The sequence below is a fragment of the Myotis davidii genome, unplaced genomic scaffold, assembly GCF_000327345.1.
Source record: "Myotis davidii unplaced genomic scaffold, ASM32734v1 scaffold984, whole genome shotgun sequence".
NCBI classification, from domain to species: Eukaryota; Metazoa; Chordata; class Mammalia; order Chiroptera; family Vespertilionidae; genus Myotis; species Myotis davidii.
Genome location: NW_006294762.1, coordinates 41,521 through 46,019, shown reverse-complemented (window position 1 = coordinate 46,019; position 4,499 = coordinate 41,521). Strand labels below are relative to the sequence as shown.

The 4,499-nt window shown below is 44.6% G+C and overlaps 1 non-coding gene across 1 annotated transcript; it reads left to right on the top strand.

Moving 5' to 3' along the window:
- The first annotated feature begins 3,796 nt into the window (after positions 1-3,796).
- On the top strand, positions 3,797-3,868 carry TRNAA-AGC. Its single transcript has one exon. It is a non-coding gene; the product is annotated as a tRNA-Ala (tRNA).
- Positions 3,869-4,499: the final 631 nt, after the last annotated feature.

Here is a 4,499-nt window from a genome sequence, read left to right as displayed (position 1 = left end):
TTGCTTACAATGTTGTGAAGTCCGGTGGTATTTGTTGCAGAGTTTCTGAAACTGCCGGCTCAGAGGCCTGCAGCGGCAGGCGGGGAACGTTGGAGTCCTCTGTCACTGAGGCAAGCAAGCCTCATGTTAGTTTCAAGCTGCCTGGGTGCCGGTCGCCATCTTGGCTTTCAGTTAATTTGCATATCTCGCTGATTAGCCAATGGGAAGGGTAGCGGTCGTACGCCAATTACCATGTTTCTCTTTTATTAGATAGGATTCTTTGATTTATTTTAACATTGTTTTATAATTTTCAATGTGCAAGTCCTTAACCTCCTTGGTTAAGTTTATTCCTAAATATTTTGTTCTTTTAAACGGGGCTATGTTTTTAATTTTCTTTTCAGATTGGTCATTGTTTTTCTTTGTTATAGTAGAAATGAAATTGTAATATAGGGTGTCCCAAAATTCACGCAAGATTTGAATTTTGCATGAGCATTAATAACAACAACAACACAAAATAAAAGCCTAATTTTACTTGGTTTATTGAATCAGATTCTAATATCTGTTGCCCTTTGATTTCAATCCCTTCAATTTGATAGGCATTACCAAGTACCAATTATGGCCCAGGAGCAGGGACAATGAAGACCAATGAAGACTACAGCTTTGCGTAAGTGCCAGCAAAGCCGTGGAGGCCATTTACCCGATGTGCTATTCCATACATAACCCTATCCTGTATACTTTATGAATCAATAAAAAATTTACAATTTTTAATTATAAACCTGTGTTTTCTATCAAAATTACTTCTTACGTGAATCTTGGGACACCCTACATAATATTAAAGTCTAGCATTTGCTATTGACAACAAATAAATATTGCCTCTCCCCAACCTGTAAACATGTCTTTTGCCTTTTAAACAAATTTCAGCCCCTCCCTCCCTTCCCCCATTTCCTCCTTTAATAGGGCAGCCCCCTCCCAGCCTCAGGAAGCCCCGGTGCCATGGTGTGGTGAGTTGCACTTGCAGTCAGGAGGTTTGACGTTGGTGGGACTTGGCTGAGACCATCCTCACTCCCCAAGTACAGAGTGTGGTCCATGAAGAGGGTCTCTCTCCTTGGAGGGAGGGCTGGGTGGGGAGTGGTCGAGACCCCTTACTAGTGTTTGGCCCTGAAGATGGGATCTTCGGTGTAGCTCGCGGAAGATGGAAGGATGGGAGGAGAGAGTGAATATGGTATGGTTTTACAATGTTCAGAGATACTTTTGTGACTTGGGGAGTGCATTATAGTATTTTTCATATAGGTTTTGGAAATTTCTTGTTAAGTTTACATCCAGGGATTTTGTCTTTAATTTTTTTCCCTTTCCTCTTTTGTTCTTCCCCTCCCTCCATGGTTCCTCCTCCCTTCTTTCTCTTTGCTTTGGCTAATGGCTTCATCTGTTGTTTTTCTAACCGACCACTTTACCAAAATCTCTTACTTTTTGCAGTAGTTTGTTAACTTTTTGAAATTTTCAGGTATATAATCATAACTCTGAAGCTTCTTTAAATTTACATGCCTTTCACGTGCCTTCAGGACCTGTCCTGCCATCGCTTTGACAGCGGCCTCAACCTCATGAACAGCAGGGGGCGCGCATGCATCCCTGTTTTGTTCCTGCCTTTAGTACAAAGCTCCTCGTATATCCCAATGAACTAAAACGCTAGCTTTTGGACTGAAATATGTAAGTATTTTATCATGCTGAGAAGTATCGATCAATTCTTGTTTTATTGAGTGCTTTGAGCATATTTATATTAGTTTCTTAAGACTGCTAAACCCACTTAGCAAGACTCTTGTTACAACTGGACAACACAGAGATGAAGACAGAAATGGAAGAGCAGGGGGCTCAGGAGCCCGAGCAGAGGTAAGGAGAGGATCTTTGTCTCTGGCCGCCTCGGTGGGTGGTTGGCACTTCTGGAATAAACCCAGCACAGGCATCCTGTAGCATTACTTTAAATTTGCTATTGGATTCTGTTTGCTGATAATTTTATATAAGACTTGGACTTGAAATTTCAAATATTTTATATGTGAAATTGGCCTGTGGTTTTCATTTTTGGTGTAAACTGGAAATGTTTGTGGCATTATATCCACTTTATGAAATCAATTGGAAGGTTTTTCTTCTTTTCCTATGCTTTCTGTAATATGCGTAGCATTGGGATTTTCTGATATTTAACAGTTTGGTAGAATACCCTTGCAAACAGATTTGTGTGTGGTGCCCTTTTCCAGGGGCATGCCAATTCAAATATTTTCTCTATTTTTCTAAAGTCATTAGAGTCTGTTTGGACTTCTGTGTCTACAGGATTAATATGGGAATGCTGTATTTATACACAGAGTCCACTGCATCTAAGTTTCAAATCGTTTGCTGAGTTGTTATAATGCTTCTTATGATTTTTAAAAAGAAATGTTTTTTTTTTTTTGGTAGGGGATTATCCTATATAATAAAAGCCTAATATGCAAATTGTCTTCTACACCAGGAGTGAGGTGGAGTAGGTGAGCAGGCAGTGCCAGGCCAAGGAGTAGGTGAGCAGGCAGTGTCAGGCCCTGTAAGCAGGGCCTGATTGCCCTGCAGGTCGCCCCACAGGCGGTGACCAGTGGTGACAGTGCAGGGCAGGGCCATGGCTCCCAGGCTCTGAGGGGAGCCGGGTGGGGGCTGATGACTAAGGCGGATGGGGAGTGCCGGGGTGGGGAAGGGGTGGTGGTGGCCCAGATGCTGCCCAGGGCCCAGCTGGGACCTGTCCTCCAGGCCAGACACTCACACTTCTATCACCAGCCAGGCCTAGGGACTGCCCCCGTGCACGAATTTCATGCACTGAGCCTCGAGTAAATTTATAAATGTATTAGGTCATCTGGATACCAGATGGGCTGAGCCCTAAGATGGCACCAGCCTAGAAGGGTATGTTTAGATGGTTTCTCCTCCAGTCAGTTCTACTTGGTGTATTTGCACTCCCCCTTTTAAATTAGGTTGGTTAGAAGTTTGTCTATTTTGTTGACTTTTCAAAATCCAGATTTTTAAAATTAGTTTTTCTTTTAAAAACGCATTATTTTCTGAGTTTGCCTCAATCAAACCTTGTTTTTACATTCTTTTGGCTTATTTTGCAACATCTTGAGCTAAGAATTTGATTCATTTCTTTTTCACTGTTATATTAACCTTTTAACCACTGATTGGAAGTCCTATTTACATTGTTTTATTATGGCTTTTGTTCTTCCTTATATAAGCGACTCCCCCAGTGTGAGCTGCGGCTCTGCTTGTTGAGCTGGAAGGGGGAGGCTCAGGGCTCCGGAGAAGGAGACGGTCGGTGAGCCAGCCCGCCGCGCAGGGCGGACCCCAGACCTCGCTCTGACCTAGGGGACCTCGCCGGGACCTGACCCTGACCTCGCTCGGGGCCTTGCTGGCCAGCGGTCTTCGCCCCGCGGGGTGTCTGCCCGCGAGGGACGCGCCCCCTCTTCTCCGCGACCCGCAGCCACAGCCCTGCTCTGACCCTCATCTCCCCGCGCTGCTTCGGGAACCGAGGCCCTGGTTTTGTACCCCCGCTTCACACAGCGTGACTTCCTCGCAGCCCCTGGAGCAGCCGGCGAGAGAGAAGAGAGAGACACGAGAGAAAATTCGTCGTCTCGGCCCCTCGAGGGCGGCGGGGAGCGCCCGCAGGACCCCTGTGGGGACCGCAGGGTCGGGGGCAGGCCGTCGGTGGGTTGGGATTGCAGACAGCGGACTCCGAGTGCACTTGGGGTTGGTTCCGCGTCTTAAATGGCTGTTTCATCCTTGCGTTTATCCCCATGAGCAGCCTAACTTACCACAAGGGGGTGTAGCTCAGTGGTAGAGCGCGTGCTTAGCATGCACGAGGCCCCGGGTTCAATCCCCGGCACCTCCACGTTGAAAGTTGAGTTCCTTTTTAAAATATTTCATAGTTTTCCTTGCTCAAAAAAGAAACTCTCGGGCTTGTCCACACCCGGTGTGTCTGAGGAAGCGAAAGCAAAAGGCGAATGAAGACTAGGCTTCAGATTCCGAAACACAAGCACATCACCAAACTGACTTTTGGTTCCATTTTCCGCTATATAAGAAAAGGTAAGGATGGAAAGATTTAACAAAAGAAAAACTTTTCAAAATCCAGATTTTAAAATTAGTTCTACTTTTGAAAAATGCATTATTTCCTGAGTTTGCCTCAATTGACCCTTCTTTTTACAGGCATAGATCATAGGCATGTATCATAGAATTGTACACTTAAATCCTATGTAATCTTATTAACCAATGTCAAACTAATAAATTCAATAACAAAGCCCATAGATTCTCAGCATGTCTCAGTTGCTTGTTGTTTTCGAGCCACGTTGATCGTGATCACAGCAGGTTGAGCAAGAAGAAAAGCTGAACCTTCCAAATTGTGAAACAGAAATTTGCTTTCATTAATGAATGTGCAGAAGCCACACTTCCACCGAAATTGAGAAGTATATTCGGTTGAAGATCTCTAAGATTAATTTCTGGTGTTGTTCTGACTTTAACTAGAG